General features: G+C 35.7%; 1 pseudogene across 1 annotated transcript; it reads right to left on the bottom strand.

Annotated features, from left to right (window-relative positions):
- Window positions 1–3,455: 3,455 nt before the first annotated feature.
- LOC145584336 (kinesin-like protein KIN-7C, mitochondrial) lies at window positions 3,456–23,833 on the bottom strand (annotated as a pseudogene). The gene is made up of 23 exons (XR_014100346.1): window positions 23,532–23,833; window positions 23,338–23,435; window positions 22,109–22,198; window positions 21,622–21,674; window positions 19,572–19,673; window positions 19,445–19,498; window positions 18,307–18,366; window positions 17,526–17,604; window positions 17,180–17,247; window positions 10,932–10,994; window positions 10,696–10,800; window positions 10,244–10,348; window positions 10,035–10,142; window positions 9,787–9,933; window positions 8,660–8,851; window positions 8,386–8,565; window positions 6,982–7,227; window positions 6,387–6,527; window positions 6,133–6,258; window positions 5,088–5,138; window positions 4,889–4,936; window positions 4,533–4,814; window positions 3,456–4,355 (listed from the first exon to the last, which is right to left on the bottom strand). The product of XR_014100346.1 is annotated as a kinesin-like protein KIN-7C, mitochondrial (transcript).
- Window positions 23,834–23,861: the final 28 nt, after the last annotated feature.

Genomic DNA, 23,861 nt, shown 5'->3' with positions numbered 1-23,861 from the left:
AGCAATCAAATATTATTAAAAGAGTACAAGATCATAAAAAATGACTATGTATAAAAGAACAACATTGTGGTAAAAAAAGACATATTATTATACTCTATACAATCATACATCACTAGGTGGGCGCCAAGTACCCAAGTTGGTGGCAGCTCAAGCTTGAATTGGGAGGAGGTAAGCCTTGTGTCGTGGGATTTCGAAGATGGCCTTGAAAAAATTAAAGACAAGTTCTTAAACATCCAAGCATTCTTAGATTATGCAGGCATTATTTAGTGTACTAACAATGTCTAGAGGACATATTCGGAAAAATTCAAGTGCTTTTGAATTCATAAAGAGGGAAGTAGATAAGTAAAAATTGCTCGAAATGATGTGTAGTCGTGATAATGATTATGAACATCTCTCAACTATTGTCGTCGTTAGGCCTAGAGGTAAATTTTAAAATATCACAAGATTTGAGGCACGGGCCTACTGGCAAAATTTTTTAATACTACATGGTGGCTCAAATCTGGTGGTACATAGGCCTATTGGCAAAATTTTAATACTATATGGTGGTCAAATAATTCAAATTAATAATTAATCATTACGAGGACAAAATATTTTATTGGTGAATTATGTATGAAATACATGACGACACTGTAATTAACCACGGACAAACTCACTTTATTTTAAAAAACTTTTAAAATGTGACATTGATATATTTTTTAAACTTTGAGAATGTTCAACCACTTTATTTAACCCTATAGAATAGTACAATGATAATGCCTAATCACAAAATAAAATTGTAATATTTCGATATATCCTAAAAAAATCACAAATCTTGTAGTCTCAAATTGGGACGATATATGCCCAAAAAATAATAACTAGGACCGCTACTGAGAAGTTCAGGAGGCCCTATGCATATAAGTTCGGCAATGAGGACACACTGGATTTTGATGAAGCCATTTAAGAATACAAGGCTCGTGAAACATATGCTTGCACTTGCACCCCAATTTTACGATCGATTCAAGGGATTCTTCAATTCCATATAAGCTTACTGATAACCACTCGTCATCAATATTTGGATCGAAATAAGTCTTTTGAGACTCCCTATTTAACAATCCTTCAAAACAAATTGCACTAAGTTTTATCTATATCATTGATGTCTGGCAATTTATTCCAATACACTAACGCCTCTTGTAATGGTTAGAGGATCTTTAAATAGAACCTCTAATAGCATTAGCGGTTCTATTTGAAGAACCTCTAAACCCATTAGTGGTTCTATTTGAAGAACCTAAACATTAAGCCTAATAAGTTACTGAGTATTTTAAGTATAAACCGCTAATGACATTAGCAGTTTTAATAAATGAACCGCTAATGTTCTTTTTTAAAATCCGCTATTGTTATTAGCGGTTTATAGCCTCGGATTTTACAACCCTACACTAATCCTACGTGTATAGTATCACGGGAAATAGTTTTAAAACTGACATATATACGGAATTATTTTTTATTTTAGCATTATTTACGGAAATTGCTCTGTTGCTATTTAATAGTTTTAGACCAAAAAAATAAAAATAAAAACACATACTTTGTAATAATTTTAGGGTCATTTTGACCTTTGCCTCCATTGCTCCAATTTGACACTAACCCCATTTTTAGTTTCATCTACCAAAACGATATCATCTGTAACTAACATACACTATGGGACCTTATCACGAATGGGTCTGGTTACTTCATCTAGAACCGTAGCAAAAAGAAAGGGCTTAACGTAGACCCCTGATGTTTGCCAAAATAAATTAGTATACGTACATTATGCTGGTTAAACCCTTGGTTTTAGTGGTAAATCTCAGGATGTGCAATAGTTTAGTGTTTTTTTTTTTTTTTTTTTTGAACGAGAGGGGTCAGACCCCAAAACAAAGTAAAGCTAAAGAAACTAGAAAACAAACACAAAAGAAAAGAAAACAAAACAAAACAGAAACAAAAAGCAAACAAAGCTAAACTACTAAGATCCAACGAAGACACAGCCATCAATTCGGTTCCTCAGATGGAACCTTCCTCGCCCAAGCCACACCGCTCAAGTCCTCCAATAAAACGGCATGAAGGTCCTTTGGGACCGCCTCTAAGAGGATCATCCTTTGGTCCAAAGTCACTCCATAGTTAGCAAGCCAATCTGCAGCTCGATTGGCCTCCCTATAGAATGCGGAATAGTTATCATGACATGTATATATACTGTCCAAAAGATCCTGCTGAATCAAACGAGAGAGAAATCAAATTTGACAGTCATAACAGAAGAATGACTGCAGACAAAGAAAAGTACATCCCATACATTATTATTCACAACCTAAAGAAAACCCTCTAAAAAACATATACTCAAAGATATAACTTCGCATCAGAAACATTACCTGGTACTCTATATTTGAAATTTAGACTTCAAATTTCTCTGACAATGTTGCATTTTTACCAAACCACTACACCAGTACACCCCCTACCTATACAAGCACAAAGAACATCAACCATTTGTGGTGAACCAGCATTACTACAACCTACAAACGCAACATCCTTGATGATCATAATTCATGCAAATGAAGACTCCAGATTCTAGAAGAAAGTAGAAACAAACTACAAATTCAGAGACTTTCCCTTTGAAGGGGTATCTGTTGGCCTGCTACATTATATGATTAGCGCACTGCCAATTAGTAAATATACCACCAAAAGTATAAATGATGTCAAATTACAACCGTCACAAACGCAATTGAAGCCAAGTGCAAAGTCTCGGGTTCTTCTGTCACATAAATAATCATGGGAGATATACTACAGTTTCTGTCTTGACAAACAGCCTTCATCAACTTGTAATTTTAACCTAATTTAAGAAATGCCACTATATGTAGATTCACATCTCAATGTTACGTAAGGAAATAATTTCTCACCTTTGCTTGGCATATCTTAGTTATAGCCTCTACATGGACATTTTGCAGTTCTTCAAGAGTAGCCATATCAACACCAGACAAGTCCTCCCCCTGGTTTAAAAAATAATTTTTAAGAAAACATTATGGGTTAATAAAAGAATATTAGTCATTAGCACTTGTTTGCAGTGTATTTGATGGCTGAAAACATGTACCAAATCAAGATATAAGTTAACAGTATAAGACATCCTACAACAGAGAGTACATGGTACTTGATTAAATAGAAAAGATAAAATAAAGAAAATATAGAGCACGACCCTTCAACCTGCACAACGTAGTGACGTACATACTAAATCCAGATAGCAAATATAATGCACTAGAGCAACAAAGCAATGCTCTGCCCAGATATTGGGACAAGTTTCTAAGAAATTTAATCAAAGAATACAATAATGTGGTGCAGACTGCAGAAGGAGGTTAGACTTAATGAGGAATAAACTGGATCATACAGAGAACAAAATGCAAATATTGAACAATCACAAGCCCTATAAAGGAGTAACAAAGTTCATCAAGATACAAAAGTCATAAGGCACTTTTAAGAGATTGGGAAAAAATATTGAATATGCATTATCTGACAAAAGTTTATACACAGAGAATATTGATGTGATTAAGGATATGGATTTTTTTACATTTATCACATTCAAGGTCAATTCAGATTAAGATCAAATAATCTTGAAGAATCTAGTCATTGTTTACATGCCTTCAGTCTTGAAATAAGCTTCTCTAGCTCTTTGGGCGTTTCTATATCTTTCAAATTGCTGGCACCAGCTGAGCTTATCTTGTCCAAATTTCTAGACAATTGACTTCCTGCTGATAATAAGCTGCCCTTTGAGGAAATTCCAACTGGAACCTCAGCTGATCTATAATTAGATGTACCAATCTTGTGAGATAAGACATCATCAGTTTCTATGCCAGTTTTCCTCATGTTTTCTATGAGAACCCACAAATTTTCCAAGTCACTCGCTAAACTTCTTCGTGTCTCTTTGCCTCGCTAAGCTGTTTATTTAGCTCACGCTCTACTTGCTCTTTTTCAGATAAAGCAGCTTCTAGCATGGATTCTCTTTGATATCTAGTATGAAGCTCATTCTGCAAGTACTCAACCAACTGTTCATATTCTAGTTTCCTTGAGCTTGCATCAATGTCAGCATAACTACTATTGTTTTTATTCACATCACACAAAGGTTGACAACAACCAGAACCAGAATTGACCTCTTTTGTGGAACCCAGCTCACCAATCAGCTCCGCATTCTGATATGACAGCCTAGTAACTTCTTCTGTCAAATGTTGAAGCTCAATTGCTGCAGCTGCAGCCAGTTCTTTTGCATATGAAGCCTCTTCTGCCAGTTTTTGGCTATGAATTTCCAGTCCAACTTTTTCTTCAGCTAATCTTGCATTCTCTTGCTTGAGATTCTCAATATTGGAAATCTAAGAAGCAAAACAACAATCTAAGTGACCATCTAAACAATAACTTTAATAGCTCCTCTCTCTCTCTCTCTTTCAGACAGAAAGTAGCTCTTTTGGTCCTAGTGAATGTCATTTGAGAAAAATCAATAAGATGGGCTTATAAATTCAAAAAACAGAAAAAGTAACCAGCATAATTACCTGTAAATTTGAGTTTGTAGCATTCTTGCAATCTTTTGAATCATCCTGACCAAAGAACCGATTCAAACTTATCACACTAGTAGGTGTAGTTGCATCAAGAGGTGAATCCTTCCCTCCTTTGTTTCTCTCATCTAAATTGATAGGATTAGAATCTAAAGCAGAAGCATTGAGCATAGCAGACTGATTTTGTCCTTCAGGATAGATGGAACAAATATTTGACGATGTGCTAAGTTGCTGTCTTAGTAGAAGGATGGCTTTTTGCATCTCAGCATTCTCTGAGATCTAATAAATCATGGAGATTTCTCAGCAGGCTAATTAGATTTGCAGAAAGATTATAAAAATTGCACGATAATTACCTTCATTTGTAACTGTTCCCGAAGAATCCTTTTATCCACTGAATTGATCTGAGAAAACAACCACAGAAAACCATCAATAAAATATCATTATGGTTTATTGTTACTTACCCTAAAGGAGAGAAGAAAAGGAGGACCTAATAATAAATAAAAAAAAATTAAAGAATGATTAAAAATATAAAACTAGATGAATCAAACCAACCTCAAGTTCAAAAGTTTTCTCACTCAGCTGAGTAGCAATCTTAGCTAAAGCCTACATGAGAAAGCAATGATGTGAATTTGTGAAAGTAATAGCTCCATCGATTAAAAAAAAAACAGCCATATACTCAAAAATTGATCATGTACTCTCTTTTTGTAAACCAGGGGTATCAGGTTAACGTAGTACCAATTGGCATACATATTTGACAATTGACGACATAGTTCTTAAGCACACAGCAGCAGATTCATCATAATTGACTTATAATGCCAACCCGTAGTAAAGGTATAGTCAAGTTGATAGACAAGTTACACAAGTGCACAGTAATTAATTATTCATGACTAGAAGATTGGCAGCAGATTCATCATAATTGACTTATTATGCGTGTTTACTAGAAATGATAGAAAAAGAGCGAGGAAAATGCAGATCATAATTTCTTATGATTTGTTTTGATCATCTACTTCACAGCTAGGCAGCCACTGGAAAGACTCAACACTCAGTTGTCAAGTGCATGAATTACTGATTCTCTTATCTAGGGTGTGAGCAGGTGTAAGGATATAAATATGTGTTCCTTTATACATCACTACAGCTAATAGCCTTGTGAGAGGCACTAAATTGATGATTTGGTTGGACCATACCACTTGATTTCTTACTGTTTTTTAACAAAATAAGTCTTCCTTCAATTAATATAATTGCTTCTTATGGGTCATAGTTATCAGTCCTTTGGGAACCATTTCTAATAAGAAGGCATATCATTATACGCATTCTGTTTACTAGCAAATTGTTGACATTTGCCACTATTGACAATTTCAGTTAGACCATCTTTAGCGATTGATATGTAAGGCAAGGTATAATCAAGTGGGATCTTGTTAGACTCATCTCAATGTATATTTTCAAACTATCAACAATTTATAATTTTTACTTTTTTTTTTTTGAAGAAATTTATAATTTTTACTTAATGACATGATTTTAGTAGTTGAAGATATGCATTGCCAAAAGTGAAAGTCAAATCATTGCAAGTAAATGAGAACGGAGGAAGTATAATCAATACCTGGGACAGCTCAGACCTAGGCACATTTTGTGGAGCTGCTTCCAGTGATACTATTATGCACTGCTCAAGCTGATGTATTTGCAGCTTTTTTTCAGTGATTTCATTCTTCAACTTCCATATTTGCTCCTGTAATGTAAATACCTTTATTAATCACATACCGATAAGATACAAATACAACATTACAACCATCATTCTTTTTATTGTTTAAGATTTAAAATCCTGATCTAGCTGGTGCAAGAGGTCACAAACTATACCTCATCACGAGAATTTTCTGGGCTGTTAATCGCTTCCCCTGATAGTCTTTTGAGAGAGTAGGTACACTGTGCAACCTCTTCAGCAAGCAATTTTACTTGCTCTTGAAGGACATCCAGCTGATCAATAATTGTTGTTCCAGTCTGCAAAATGCATATTTAGAAGGAATGGCGTGATGAAAGGTAACACCCAAAGATGTCTATTAGGCCAGTATTGAGTGAGTCAGCTATCAGCAAAAGTAATTTTATTACAACTCAAGCTGATGATAATTTACACTTCGTATAACTTTAAAGCTTTGAATAGACAGTTAACTTGCAGATAACTGGAAGTAAGTGTTAGTGGTAAATAAATATATAAGGGCTAAACATCCATCCGGCATCCACCCCAGAAAGAACTTTAGGCTCACTTATAAACCAAAATGTTTAAGAACCTTGAACCCCAAAAGGTAATGTGGATGTTTAAGCTCTTTCTACCACCATACCAAAATGGTAATTCAAATCTGTTACGGTGTTTCTTCCAAAAAAAAACATCTGTTAAGGTAGGACAAACAAAGCCAACAAAAACAACAGTACTTAAAAGAACTAGATGATTTCTCACCAAGTTAATATGAGAAAGCTCTATTCCAGTACTGAGGAATTCATCAGTTTGGCCCTTTTCTGGAGACGAGTTCGTAGCAGGAAGATCACCCTGCTTCCTATTGACTAATTTCCTCTGTTTTTCTTTTACATCAGAAGTCATTACTCTATTTTGTGAGGATCTGGAAGCAGTTGCAGGAGATCCACTAGTTGAACTCTGACCATCATCAGTGGCAACTGGAGACAATCCGCCAACAAGCTCAGGCTTCTGCACAAAAAATGCATGAAGTTATTGCTGGAACCTAAATATGATTAAAAATAATAGAGTCCAAAAATATATCAAACGAATTTTAAAAAGCCATTCATGTTGGTTTATTCCCACAAGTTTTACAATGTGCAGTGCCAATGTCTTACAAAGAAATATGAAGAAGAATTGAATCATTATAGTGCAGAAGTTGGTCCCTTTAGGAAACATGGTGGTGCATGTGGAACAAAGAACCAGAAAAACTTCTAAGGGAAATCTTCTTCAAATTAAGAATCTAATTTTCATTTGTATGCACGTTGTTGATATTTTTTCTGGATTTTTTTTGGATAAAATCATATATACACCTACGCAGCAAATGCAAATACATTAAAAAAAATGTTTTAAGGATACTTTGAAAGATGAAATGTCCCAAATTCTATAAGTTATACTTCTAACCTCTTAGTACCCATCTACTATCAATGGGTCTCAATAATTTGCTAACTATCAAAAACACTAAGTTAATGTTGGAATCTTAAGAGTGGAGCATAGAAGTAAATAGTGTGAGATGATTAAAGAATAATATATAAACACTCTAGAGTGACAACAGTTGACAAGGAGAGATGTCAGGCAGGATATATGTTCAATTTTGCAAGTTAAGTGCCATATTTCGTAAAGCTAAATAAAATGTTCTATTAAGTATACAAAAATTAAAAAAATTAAAATAATAAAGCTTAGTTTGTCTATGGGTAGGGTTAGGATCTTGGATCCAAACAGTTCTAGGTCAAGTCTTAGATCCATTTCCATCCCTGCAATCACTTACTCAACATTGCAGAGATTCTCATTTGACATCATTTTTCTTTTAACAAAACAGAACTCATCAAATTGAACAATCCAATTGCAGCTATTTTGATTTTCACACTGCAATAAGTAGTAGCATTTAGCAGAACAGATCCAGACATAAGTGTTAAGCACGTTTGTAAACACTGAGGATAACACCAAATAGACTAGAAGAGGAGATTAAGAATGAATGAAGAAGCAAAGAAAGAAAGAAAACTGTAATTCCAATATATAACAGATTCTGCAAGTGTTTCAATAGTTACATAAAAGCATAGTTCTCATATTCATGTGGCCGTGCCAATCAAGAAATGAAATTTCTGAGAAAAAGCTGGGAGAAATAATTACTCTTGACTTAAACCATCCAAGCATTCCTTTTCTTTTACTCTTCTTGTAATCCTTAACAATCTCATGTAGATTGGTTGGATTGGCACAGCCATCAATCGGAACCTCGGGATCCAGACTTCCACCACCAGAATCATCGCAACAAATTGCATTCTCCCTTGTCCTATCTGGTAAATGTGCAAGCTGCATCCAGTTCAAGACTTACAAAATTATAATAAGAGTTAAAGTAACTGATTCAGAATTTTAGAATAGAGAAGTTTAGTGCTGAATCAAGCACCTCCTCTTCACCAAAGGAATGCCTTCTTGTATAGACAGACTTTTGAGGGACATGTGTTGTTCCCGGAGTATTTCTTGTTGAAACCAAAATTAATTTTGTGAGCCGTTGAATTCTTCCTGTAAGAGCTGCTTTAGCTTGCTCCTCCTCCTCTGTGCTAGACTGCAACTGAGCCTGAGCCTGGCCTGCTTCCAGCTTTAGAAACATTTTTATAGGAGAGAGGGAGAAAGTTAGAATACATGGGGAAATTATTCGAAAGAAAGCATAAAACAAGATTTCCCATGCTTTTCTGCACATATACAACACTGTTCACTATATAAAAACACATATACAAAATTGTCAATCAAATTATTAAGATTACAAGAGAAACTTCCTCCCCACATTAAACCAATCATGCAACTAATGACTAACAGTAGTCAAGCCTGTATATGCGTACAGCATGAACAGTTTTAAGTTTGATTCAGTTAGCATATAACTATAACTTTAAACTCTAAAATTGCACTCCAAATGAGATATCGGCAAATGTGACAGAGCTAATATCATCACTATCCATGAGAGGAAAAGAAAGAATTGAGTTAAGCAAATTTTTTTGACATTTTAGTACGTGAATATTGAAGCTCTAAGGGTTCTGAATTGATTGTCAAAATTCCTCATGCTATATGAACACTCTAGCCTCAATCACAATTCATAAACATAAACATAAACATTGCATCACCGTCTAAGTTTTTTCTTTCTTTTTTAGGAGTAGATTAATACCATCATGATTGTCTATATGGAAAGAAGGTTTTCAAAGTTGGCTGAAACCATCACAAAAACACACATAAAACTATAAAAGAGAGAGTTGTGACTTATGAGATAAGATTAAGCATACTGAAGTTTACAAAGAACCATAAAAGTCTTAAGGAGTTATAGAATAGGTGAAATCCCTAAAAGCAAAAACAAATATAACATGAAAGTTATGTGATGACCAAAAGAAAGCCGGGCAAGAACACAAATATACACAAGTTAGGGACTGATGTATGAGAATCAGCCCTTTGACCTTAATTGTTTTCTGAGTGATAAAAAAGGTTATTAATCAGTACAATATCCTTGTTAAACTGTTGAACATACATAAGTCCAGTGGCATGTACCTGCAGCTTTAGGCTAACCAAATCTTCTGGCGTGGACACATTCACACATGTATCCTCTGGTATGCCATGCTTTAGTGTCTGAAGCTCTTGCTTTAGACTTAAAATTTCTTTTTGGTACTTCTTAATGAGGGATTTTTCGTCCAATATCTACCAAAAATAAATGTCAATGACAAACAAGCATTAATAATGTAGTGATATTTATATGACAGCACGTAAGAAATACATAACAGAAGCTCTCCCAAGGTTACCTTATTTTGAGAAGCCTTAATTTCTACATGCTTACTCCTGTGCGCAAACTTCAAAGTATTGTGAGTTTCTTCACTGTGGCCAGAGGCAGGAGTCACAGTGCAGATAAGCTACAATAAGATTAAGCACATGAACAATTGTCAACAAAATAAGAAAATCAATTTTTAGGTGAAAGCAGCCTCAATACTCAGTGATTTTGAAATTAACTCACAGAGATTCGTCCATGGCCACTGAGAGAGGACTGCAACAAACGGGTGAGCTTTGAATCACGGTAAGGAATATGAGATGCCTTACCATCAGTTAGCTTAGAGATTACCTGCAATGATACAGAAGATTCATTAACAAAAATTTAAACTACAATAGCAAATAATAATCATTGACAGCATATCACAAGCAATCATGTAAGAAAAACTATTAGATCTGAACTTGCCATGTCAAACCAGAAAAAATATACAGTATTAAGTATGAAGAATAATTACAGGATGTCCAACTAGAGTTCTTTATCTATGTTCCCCACCTTTTGACTTGCATGGAAAGAGTCTCATTAAGTTGCCAGCATGGGGGGTAGGTTTCCCATCAGACAACAAATCAATGATCAATTAAACTAGTTATTTGGATGATTACATAAATATCTTGCTTCTTAAAGGCAAAGAAACCACTTACAGTGCCAAGAGTTAGCAAACTTTTATTTATGTATGAGCCTTCTTTTCTACGTAATCCATTTGTTTCAATCTTCGAACTTTCAGACCCAGCAAGATCAATCAAATGCTGTAAAGATAGAGAAAAGTTTTTTTTAAAAAAAAAAAGAGAAAAAAAAGGGTTAAAAAGTGACTAAATATCTAGATATAAAACTTAAATAATGTATCTTATTGAACAATGATATATATAGAAAGACTTGCCAATTGAGACAATGATACGTCTTCTTCCCCTTGACTTTGACCATGTGGACTGCTTTCAATGGTCTGAAAGGCCATCAATTTTGTCAATGATCTTATGAAAAAATTGAAATGTTAACAAAACATTACGCAAGAAAATTCAAAACTGAGAAAAATTCCATTATGGCCACAATACTCAAGGTAAATAACTTGTACAATGGACAGTACAAACTCACCTTGAATTAGTAGCCAATGTTTGTGAAAGGTAGAAGGCTTTATTTCACAATCTTTAGCAAACAAAACTTTACGAGTTACAGCTATAACTTCCAATTCTTGAATTAACAGGTACATGGCAAATTATCTATCCTTGACCCCTTACTTTTAATGACATATTTGAGTCAAGAACATGAAGGGAAAACTGTAACGAACCAATCAAGGCCGCCTATTGTGCATACTTACCACAGGAGAAAGCAGCCAATTCAGGAGGGCACAAGCAACACAATCAAACCAAGCACACCGCAAGACAAGCAACAACAACAGCTAGTAGCAGGGGACAAGTAATCAGAACAGAGAATCACTTTTCAGAGTTTATTTTGGCTCCAAGGCAAGAAGACAAAATTAGTGTTATTAGTAATTAAAGCTTGTCACATGTAGCTTGTAACAAGATAGTTAAATAGCTAGAGAAGGGGAAGGAAACAATTATGGAGAAAAGTAATTTGTAATAGCCTAGTAGTATTCTTAGTGCTGTAGAGAACTCTTCAAGCCTTTGGCTAGTAATCAAATCTTCTGTCTTCTGCCTATTTCTTCTTGTTTCCTTGAATTACTTGGGAGGAGCGCTCTTCGTTGCAAAAACAGAGTTTTAAAACAACAGCCTACTTTCACAGAGACAACCAAGTTAATATATTTAAATTTGAGTTCAAAACTCAACATCATTCACCACTAGCAACAGTATCAAGTTGCAATGCATCTCAGAACTCAATACTCAGAGCTCTGAGGACAAAAAGAAATCTGCAGGAGTGTCCAGGGATTGATCCAAATTGAAGGGTTTTCCCATCATATATGGTTCTGACTCCTGAGCCAGAACAAAGCAGTATATTGTAACAAAGTCACTAAGGCCCTGTTCTTTTGAGCTTCTGGGCAGAGCAGAGCAGATTTCAGCAGAGCAGAGCAAAGCAGAGCAGAGCAGAGCAGATTTCAGCAGAGCAAAGCAGATTGAAGCAGAGCAGAGCAGAGCAAAGCAGAGCCGAGCAGAGCAGATTTCATTAATATTCATATTATTATTATTACTAATATTATTATAATTACTAATATTATTATTACTATTATTATTATTATTATTATTATTATTATTATTATTATTATTATTTTTACTATTATTAGTATTATTAGTATTATTATTATTATTATTACTACAATTATTATTATTACTACTGCTGCTGCTGCTGCTGCTACTACTACTACTACTACTACTACTATTATAATCATTAAATTTTATTATTAAATATTAATTATAATTAATAATATTTATATTATTAAATATTAATTATATTATTATTAATATTATTATTATCAAATATTAATTATGTTATTATTAATATTATTATTATTAAATATTAATTATATTATTATTAATATTATTATTATTAAATATTAATTATTATTATTAAATATTAATATTTAATAATATTATTATTATTAAATATTATATATTATTATTATTAAATATTATATATTATTATTATTAAATATTAATTATATATTATTATTATTATTAAATATTAATTATATATTATTATTATTATTAAATATTATTTATATATTATTCAAAATCAATCAATCAATCAAAGCCTTAATCCCAAAAGTGGGGTCGGCTAACATGAACCAAATTTGATTATTCCGTGTAGTCATCAACATAAATCTTTCTCCTCCATCCCTTACGATCCAAAACTTCATCCTCACGTAAATCCATGCACTTCATATCCTTCCTCACTCCTTCCAACCAAGTCATCTTTGGTCTCCCTCTTCCTCGTTTAATCCCTCCATGGTCCCACTCTTCCACTCTTCGCACCGGTGCACCCTCGGGTCTCCGTCTTACATGTCCAAACCAACGCAGACGATTTTCCCTTAATTTATCTACAATGCCCGCCACACCTACTTTCTTGCGAATAACCTCATTTCTGATTCTATCTCTTAAAGTGTTTCCACACATCCACCTTAACATGCGCATTTCCGTAACCTCCATCTTTTTAATATGCTCTTTCTTAGAAGCCCAACATTCTGTACCATAGAGCAACACTGGTCTTATGGCAGTCCTGTAGAATTTTCCCTTCAACTTTAAGGGAATGCTGCGGTCGCATAGCACTCCCGTGGCCGCTCTCCATTTAAGCCACCCTGACTTAATCCTGTGGGTCACGTCTTGATCAATGTCACCATTCTTCTGGATGATCGACCCTAGGTACTTAAAACATTCACTCATGGTCAAATCCTTTCCATCCAAACTCACCACTTCATTGCTTGTCCCCCTCTGAGTGCCAAAACGACATACCAAATATTCAGTCTTACTCCGACTTAGCTTAAACCCTCTAGATTCCAACCTTTGCCTCCATTGCTCCAACTTGACATTAACCCCATCCTTAGTCTCATCCACCAAAACGATATCATCTGCGAACAGCATACACCATGGAACCTCATCTTGAATTGGTCTAGTTAATTCGTCTAGAACCGTTGCAAAAAGAAAAGGGCTTAATGCAGACCCTTGATGCAATCCGATTGTAATAGGGAAATCTTTTGTCAACCCTCCGCATGTCCTCACATTTGTTGACACATCCCGATACATATCCTTAACTAGGTCTACATACCTTCGTGGGATACCTTTCTTCAACATTGCCCACCAAAGTATCTCTCTTGGCACCTTGTCATATGCCTTCTCTAAATCAATAAAGACCATATGAAGATCTTTCTTCTTTACCCTATAAAACTCCATCATTTGTCTTATCAAATGGATTGCCTCCATAGTAGATCTCCCAGGCATAAAACCAAATTGGTTATCTGAAATGCTTGTGCATGCCCTCAACCTTTGTTCAATCACCCTTTCCCACAACTTCATAGTATGGCTCATAAGCTTAATTCCTCGATAGTTAGAACAATCTTGAGCGTCTCCTTTGTTTTTATAAACCGGGACCAAGGTGCTCTTCCTCCAATCTTGTGGGATCCTTGTAGCCGTCCATATCTTGTTGAAAAGGTTTGTTAACCAATCAATACCAATCTTACCCAAACACCTCCACACCTCTATCGGTACCCCATCAGGGCCAACCGCCTTCTTAGGTTTCATCTTCCTCAGTGCAATCTCCACCTCTACTCTCCTAATCCTTCGCACATACTCCATGTTGATTTCTTCATCACTCATAGAGGTATCTCCTATCACAACTCCATTACTTCCATTAAATAATTCATCGAAGTACCCCTTCCACCTGTCCTTGATGCCCTCCTCTTGCACTAGGACCATTTGGTTCTTATCTTTGACACACTTCACCATGCCAATATCCTTCCTTGCCTCTTGTCTTCTCTTTGCCATCTTATAAATGATCCTTTCTCCCTCCTTGGAATCAAGCTTTTCATAAACCTCCTGATATGCCTTTTCTTTTGCTTGGCGAACAGCTGCCTTTGCCTTGCTCTTAGCCTCCTTATACGCTGCAAAGGTTTCATCACTCCTACATTTTCCTAAGGCTTGATAGCATTCCCTTTTTTGCTTAATTACTGCTTTCACCTCTTCATTCCACCACGAAGTATCTCTCTGTACCGAAGTTCTTCCCCTTACTTCCCCTAAGACCTCTTTGGCCACTCTTAGGAAACAGTTCTTCATTCGTAACCAGGTCATGTCCGGATCCACCTCTCCATCCCAATCCGCTTCTTCAATTACCTTTTCTGTAAAAACCTTAGCTTTTGCATCCCTTAGGGTCCACCATCTTATCCTTGGTTCTTCTTGTCTAACTTTTTTCTTCGCCTTCTCTTTCAGACGAATAGTCATTACCAATAGCCGGTGTTGGGTGACCACACTCTCCCCTGGGATAACCTTACAGTTTATGCAACTTTGTCTATCTATGCTCCTTGTGAGCAGGAAGTCTATTTGAGTTGCATTTGCTCCATTCCGAAAAGTTATCAAGTGTGAATCCCTCTTCTTAAACCAAGTATTAGCCAAAATTAAATCATATGATTGGGCAAAATCCATAATAGCTTCACCACCGGCGTCCCTCTGCCCATACCCAAAGCCTCCATGGACACTCTCATAGCCATCTCGGCTCGCCCCAACGTGCCCATTTAGATCCCCTCCAATATATAACTTCTCTGAGTGGTGGACACCCTGCACCACCTCGTCTAGGTCCTCCCAAAATTGTCGTTTCTCTTCTGCATCTAAACCCACTTGGGGAGCATAAGCACTGATAACATTCACAATCTCCTTGCCACATAGCAACTTCAGCCTTATCAACCTATCGTTCTTCCGATAGACCTCGATCACCTCTTTTGCCAACCTCTCATCGAGAACCACACCAACTCCGTTCCTAGCTCCACCATTCCTTGTTCTGTGGCTCGTTTCTTGCCCAACATACCATACCTTATACCCCAAAACCAAGCCTCGAGCTCCTTCTCCTGTCCATCTTGTCTCTTGGAGGCACATGATGTTCACGCGTCGTCTTTTCATTACTTCTACCAATTCTGCTGATTTTCCCGTAAGAGACCCCACATTCCAAGAACCAATCCGCAAACTAAATGCTTTTCTCCCACGCTCCCTCCTGATCCCAACTCCAAGTCCTTGATTATTTGACACCACAATTGGGCAATATGGCGCGTCGCTTCTGGGCGACGACCTAGCAACCCTTACATACTTATCACTGCACCCGGGTCTGGGAAGTGCAGCGCGTCGCTCAGTAGGGAACGCCCCAATGGCACGCCCTTGCTCATTTGACACCACACTCGGGCAATGTGGCGCGTCGCTTCTGGGCGACGACCTAGCAACCCTTGCATACTTATCACTACACCCGGGTCTAGGAAGTGCAGCGCGTCGCTGAGTAGGGAACGCCCCCACGAAAATATCTGTTTGGCTCATGTCATGGGATGTGACGAAGTTTTATACTGGCTGTCACTGGCCTACCGTAACCCTCCTCCTTTATCCAGGCTTGGGACTGGCAGCGGGAAACCCACTGGCGGAGTTTATATATTATTATTATTAAATATTAATTATATATTATTATTATTAAATATTTATTATTATTATTAAATATTATTTATATATTATTATTATTAAATATTAATTATATATTATTATTATTAAATATTATTTATTTATTATTATTATTAAATATTAATTATTATTATCATTAAGTATTAATTATTTATTATTATTATTATTAAATATACATTATTATTATAATAATTCAATATTAAGTATTAATTTTAAGCAGAGCAGAGCAGGGCAGAGCAGAGCAGAGCAGAGCAGATTGAAGCAGAGCAGAGCAGATTTCAGCAGAGCAGAGCAGAGCAAAGCAAAGCAGAGCAGATTTCAGCAGAGCAAAGCAGAGCAGAGCAGCTCTAAAGAACAGGGCCTAAGTGAGTAAATCCACTTCCAAACGCTGCTATAAATCATTTCTGGGTTATTCCACCCTGTTGGATCAAGCCTTATGTGTACTATACTACTATGGTCTAACTTGGACAGATTAGAAAAAGTTCAGAACGAAGAAGGCAAAAAGACGGAAGGGGGTATCACACACCACAGGAATGTCTGCTAGGAATGAGCAACAACATAACAGAGGAAGGCCTAGTCAGGTAGCACTATAGTGTTGATTTGTTTACTCAGTTGTTTGCTTAACATTCTTATAACGTAGCCTCTAAATATAACAGAGAAAGTAAGACTTTGTAGTTGCATCACTAATAAGTTGATTGGAAATTGGAAGCCCTTATCTCAATAATTTTTTCCTGAAATTTGCTTTATTTACATGGTTTTGAACAAAGCCTAAGCAGAAAATTAAACTTCCATAATAATTCCTTGGGTGTTGCATTGTTGTTTGCTGTCAAGAAAAAATCACCTCCATACCACAAATACATCTACAAAGGGTCCCAACCATCCTAGCATTGGCAGAGTATGGAGGACCTATGATGTACCAAACTTTTCTCTTATTGCTGAAAGGCAAGATCCCTCAACCACATACCTATTGGCAGATCAAGAATGATACCGGGCATGCATGCCAGAAACCTATTTGCATAAAAGATACACTTACCAAAGTGAAAATGGTGTGACTTCGACTGCTAAGTAGATTGAAGTTGTTGGAGCCAACATGTCTATGCGCTGGAAATAGTAGAAATAAAACCATTCAGATGATTAATCGGGGGCTTGATTGTGAATCTTGAAAAAAGCCAACTATTGACAACATTACAGCAGCAATAAAATTAGGGGGAATAAAATCCACGAACATAAAGGACATATATTGACATATATTATTAACATTAAGAACGCTTATGTAAAGTACATGAAAGAAACAGCCCTCAGGGAGTAAACACGTTCAGAAAGCAACCATCTAAGCTTACCTTTTCAACAGAAGATACTGAAATACAACTCAAGCGTACCTTCACCAGTAGCAATCAAGGATAATGCATGAGCGGGTGAGAGTACAACTTCATCTTTAATTCCTTCGATGTAAGTTCCCTGCAAAAGTTATAGCCTGCATATCATCAAGACAACAATGGGAAGAAACACTACATATTTGAACATCCAGAGCAAATAGAACAGTTTATTAGTTTGGCACTTATTCTTTTATAATCAGAACCGTGCTATTGACACTTGTGTTGATCCCTTAATAAAATTTATTGAAGATAAAGAAATTTTTTATGCAAACAATGTATCAGCTATGATTATTTCATTCTGTATTATGCTAGAAAGAGTAGGTTCTGGAAGACAAGTAAACGATTTAGAATTTGGTAACAATCGTTGTACTAATTCTGGGGTCAAACATACTTTTTATTTTATTTTTGGCAACAGGGTCAAACATACTTGGACATGATTTTAGGTCACTTTTTTTTTTTTTTTTTTTTTTTGAAACCTTGGGTCACATTTTTTTCATCACTCTCTAAAATGTATTCTCATCTATCACTTCAAAATAGAGAGAGTAGGGAACGTATATTAATTTCTTCCACAACAAAAAAAAAAACTCTCATATCCTCCCACTTGTCTATTCTCAAAACTCTAAATTCAGATCCTGCAGTAAGTATCTGTAATTTATTATAATAAAACATCACGTTGTTCAGCTTCTGCAACTGTAAATAGATTTGTTCATAAAGTAGACCATTCCATGTCCCTTTCATCCTAGTAACATAATCAGTTTCAACTCTTCAATATTAGCACATGTACCTGAGTATCTTCACGAATTCGTAAGCTCTGTCCAGCTGGATCCAGCAAATCATTGATAACCTAAAAGGGCAACATAAAGAATTTACGAGGTAGTTTAGCAAGTTCAATGGTAGCGATACAAAATCATTGACAAAAACACCCAACATAATGTCCCTAAATTAAAGGAGATGTTAAGCCTAAATTTCTGATTTTCTAGACTATTCATATCGATGCATAAACTTTTCTCAATTACAAATGTTAAAAAAAAAAAAAAAAAAAAAAAAACTGAAGGGAATTATGTGCTTCCTCCATTCTTTTAAATTGCAACATTTGGGGAAGACACACATTTTAAGACGACATGTGATGGGACCAAAGACCAATGATGTGATGAGGAGAAAAATAGAGAGATAAATATGGACAGATGTGATGAGGATAAAGGCAACCCAGATCCGAAAAAAAATGTAATGTTACAAGTATGTTAAAACTTTCTAAAAAGGAAAACATTGCAAAACCAAAGAACTGAGAAAGTACAATTAAATGATGATATCCCAATCCCATTAAACAATTCTTGCAAAAGGGCTGACTCTTAATTAAGAGCTTATGCTCACAGCTCAAAACAGCGAACTTGTTATTAACAGAATAGAGATTGTTTTCAATGGGAACTTCCAAGAACAAAACAATAGTAATTCTTCAACAACCAATGTTTTTCCATTGCAGCAACTTTTGTGTTCGGTCTCCTCAAATAAATACAAGGATGTAAACTTTCAGAGATATTAGCATATTATGGAAATATGAGTTTCAAAGTCAACAGAAAACCCAGAAGGAGGTGGGTTATTTTACAAGCTAAATGGCATATATGACAGTATCTTCTTATACTTCTATCATGGATTCCGAACGCACTCTTCCTGCATATCTTCATTATGCAATGTTTGAATCAAAACAGAATGGTAGGGACTTAGGGAGCACCATAAAAGACACCCCTTATTTCTAATTCATCTGTCTATCTTTCATTACTCATTTCTTTGTATCAATTCATTCAAGGATTAAACATCAACATGACCAACCGGCTATTATAACAACAGTTACTGACATTTGTATCTTACAAGGTTGATTTTGTAGTAATTCAGCCATTCAAAAAGATTATTAGAGAAATACTAACCTCATTGTAGATTTCCAGATAAGAAACACGAAGAAGAAACTCCCTGCCAGGTGTCTGAAATGCATGACCCATGGTGAGTTTACATACAGAAAATAAAGAGTAAAGCTTTATATATATAATGAGGTACCTCCTGTATGATTTCAAAGACATCTTTCACTGCTAATGCAGCCCCTGTAATCAAAATCACAGCATCAACATAGCAACTTATGCAAGCTCGAAGAGCATCATACTACACAATTCAAAGACTTACATAATCAGATGGTTTATTAGAAGATGGCCCCCAAATTTTGGTAAGTCCTTGACTACAAAAGCCAATTGCTCCATGTAGCAGAACAACTAACTAGTCATCTAAACTCTCTATTTTATAGGCTTTCTGGTGTAAAGGTATGCATGTTTCCTTTTGTTCATATAAGAGAAATGAAATTTTTATGTTTTTCCGGGTCTTCTAGAGTTTGGGAATTTAAGTCCCAACTCCAAAGAAAATTTAGTTCTCATTCAAAAATTAACAAGGAAACACACACACTAATAAACAAACAAACAAAACCTTTTATATTTATCTGTGTCCTAAAGAATAAGACACAGAGGAATGCACACAACTTGTAATTTTACAAACAGCAAGTATTTGAAGTATCCATTCCTCTAACGGTTAACTGGTGAAGAGCGAAATTCTACCGAAGACGAAACTACATATAATGGAAGACAAATCTCACTTGATTCAGATTGCAGATTAATTTATGCCCTCAGTCATCTTACTATTTTGTTCTAATCCTAACACCACAACTCCACAAGGCTGAAGAACACGAAATTGTTTTTACAATAAAACAGCATCTTTGTCCACACTTCCTGCTGTTCCCAGCTCAGCAGCTTGAAGTCAAGGCTGGCTCTTGGCCGGTGTAGCCAGGGTGGCAGCACAGGGCCTCCTAAAATAGACGGGCCTCAGTTATTAATACAGAATCATTAAGTAGCAGCTTTCAACTGGTAATCAACTAATTACGTATGGCCCAGTAATAATTCGTTAAATGAAGTATTCTATACATTGAGACAAGATCTCTGCGATTCTAGATCACAAACCCCTATACTTTTTTTTTTTTTTTTAATCTTTAGATTTCCAAAAGCCCTCTAGTTTCACTAACCTTCCATTAACAATTTATGGTAAATCGGTAATTATTGCTTAGCTTCCTTTGCTGTTTCCCCACAACTCCAAATCTCAAATTCCTTCCATCACAGTACATTAGATATTTAGCCTTTCATGTAACGAATTCCATAAGGGTATTAGGGTATGTATTATTTACTACTCTGTACGTTGTTTGCAAAAGCTATTATTTCTTATATTCAATCAATGGTTATTAGTTGATTACTATAAAGGTAATATACCTTAAACTTCTCTGCCCTTCTTGTTTTAGTGATTATTTAGGCTGTTGGTTCAATTAGTATTATATGAGAGCTTAATTGTTATTTTTTCTTCAGATAGTGGTTAGTTTACCTTTGGATATATCAAACTTAGTAATTTTAAGGGCAAAGTCGGGCCCTGCTTGAAGTGAATAAATCATAAACTCCTGAGGAGAGTAGGAGACTAGTAAAGGACATCTGCTACAAATTTTAGTTAAACCCAAGAGACCCAACTGTTATATCTGCCCAGCCATGCCCATATTGAGCACATACCCAACACTTAAAATAGACAACTACTCGAGATAAATTCTTTAAAGTAGTTTAATGACCTCTTTTAGGCACTTCTAAGGGCTAAGAAATCCAACACATCATCGTATTTGAATAAACACTGACAAAGACTGGGTAAAGAACCAGACATGTCTTGTAATCCAATTTTACAGAAAATCTGATCTTTATTATCTGCACACCCCCTTATATATCATATTTCATCCATTTACTATTACGATGTGATGAAACATTGAATACTATGGAGGCACTGAAACACAGATCACTCACTTTGATATATTCACATAATTTCACAATTGGAAACTAATGCCTGGAACAATTCAAATCACATTGAATCATTACATTAACCAAAAGTGCAAAAGGAACTACAATGTGTTATTCATGATCCCAAAATCGGAACATATGCTCCTCATCCGAATGATAAAATAGAAGGATAACAGTGATGTAAAGGAACAATTAAGATCTGAGAAGTAAAATTAGTGAACTAAGAAAATATCACTTACATGCATTGTGTGCGTCTTCCCACTACTAGTAACTCCGTATGCAAAAATAGTACCTGCACAAAGCAAGGCCATTGTAGGCTAAGAGTCATAACATGAAACATATTCCACATTCCAACTACTATGCATTCAACTCACATCATGGACTAATACTCCGTACATTATTGTTCAGAATGCATAAATTGCAACTTCACATTGACCCCAGAACTCAAAAATTTCATAGGAGGAACATGAACATTCAAAATTATAAACCAGAACATGAGGGCAATTTCACACAGTGGAGAAGAAGCTGAGGGAATTGGGAGCAGGAAGAAAGCATGAGACAAGAAGAGACAGCATATCACTCGCGTATCCATGGTTCCTCAATGGAAGGGTAGTTGCAATCTTTTGTTGCTTTGCCATTAAAAAGAAAAAAAGAAAAACATTTGGTTGCTCTAACAGGCAATTTTGCTGACTTTCACAGCATATTTTAGAAAGAACGAGTAATTACCATTTATTCCTTCCATAGCACCACTCACAACATGATGAGCAGCAATATCGTATACATGACGTGTGGTTGTTGCAGGGCCAAATACTCTATCTGCATCAAGCATAATTACAGCAATTGAGAGCTAAATCCAGAAATTTACCAGCACTACATTTTAATACACCTTAATTAGAGGAAACAGGGTGAATATTCAGAAAGTACATCAAGAAAAGCAAAATTCGCTAAATACCTCTAATAATGAACACAATAGGACATTAATAAAGTCACTAGAGCAAATGATTCAAATCGACAAGGCAGCCTTCATTTATATGAAAAAAGTTTTATAACTAGGACTAAAACTAATACACTTTTGGTTTACTATGTTACTTGGAGTCCGGTACCATGTCCGACATGGGTATGTGTCCAAGCAACCAACTCAGCTATTTGAGAAAAAACTCCATAATTTTGAACTAAAAGTGAAGTATCAAAGTGTCATTAAGTCCAAGAGTCGGAGTCCGACATGGGCATTTGATGTGAAATGAAGAGTCCGAGCAACATAGTTGGTATAAATTTCTATCAAATACAGGATTTCAAAGTTTTTACCATATACAAACAACTAAATAAAATCAAGAAAATCACAAACCAAAAGATTGCATTTACAAATAATAAGAAGGCACCATAGAGCCCTTAACCTCTAACAAGTGAACACAAAACACAATGTACGACCCAATAATTACTCGTCGCGGCCAAGTTGGTAAACATAATGGCGTACACAACCTTAACTCTAACTAGTGAAGACTAAAAACTTCCTCTCCCCATAAGAAACACAAAAGGAAACAAAAACTTTCCATAAAAGATATTTTCCTCTTTTGAATTAATTATTTTGGTGTACATACACCTTATTTCAGGCAAATATGCACTTTTCATTAAAAAAAATCTCAATCATTGCATCACATCAACATAACACATTTATCCACAACAACAACAACAACAATAGTACAATACCAAAACCTTATTCCCGAAACTACGGGGTCGTCTACATGAACCAAGATACATTCCATAAAAGGTCCTCCACGGTCCACAAAGATCCTCATCCTCCATTTACTCATTCATTTTAGCACTACGTGCTATTGCGAACACGTATCTTCGTGACATTGTTACCATGTCACATTTTTATACATTTCACTTTACATACAGTAATTTTAGAAAAAAAAAAAAAAAAAAACAAAAACAAAAAGAGCAAAGGAACTGACCAAATGCATAAGCAATGTTAGGGTTAACCTCATTCCGAACAGTACAATCTCCATCCGCATACCAAGCTATCTCATTTCCTTGCTTCATCTCTCTCGCACTATCATCATCAACAACAACAACAACAAAACCAAAAATCACATCAAAAAATTCAAAAAAAATCCAGAAAAAAATTAATAAAATCAAAAATATAAACCTGAGAGGACGAAATCGAACAGTAACAGTGACATTCTCCTTAGGTTTACTAAACTCAGGTCGCTCCGAAGACGGACTCGCCGGACGTCCGGCGACATTCTTAATCGCCGGCGAAGAAAACGGCGAAGGAGAGCCTTTTTTTGATCGGAAAGGTGACGTGGAACGAGGAGATTTGGAAGAAGTAGAGCTTCCTCCCACCATTGTTGCAGCTTCAAGCTGCTGGTAGTTCTTCAGTTTCTCTCTCTTCTGGTTTGAGTTTCTCTCTCTAAAAGACTCTGTTGTTTTGTCTGTGTTAAATTTTGATTGTTGGAATGAAGGAGGAAAAAAAGGA

The sequence above is a fragment of the Chenopodium album genome, chromosome 16, assembly GCF_948465745.1.
Source record: "Chenopodium album chromosome 16, dcCheAlbu1.1, whole genome shotgun sequence".
Classification (NCBI taxonomy): Eukaryota; Viridiplantae; Streptophyta; class Magnoliopsida; order Caryophyllales; family Amaranthaceae; genus Chenopodium; species Chenopodium album.
Note: the sequence above shows the minus strand (reverse complement) of the source record. Positions and strands in the feature narration are given on the sequence as shown.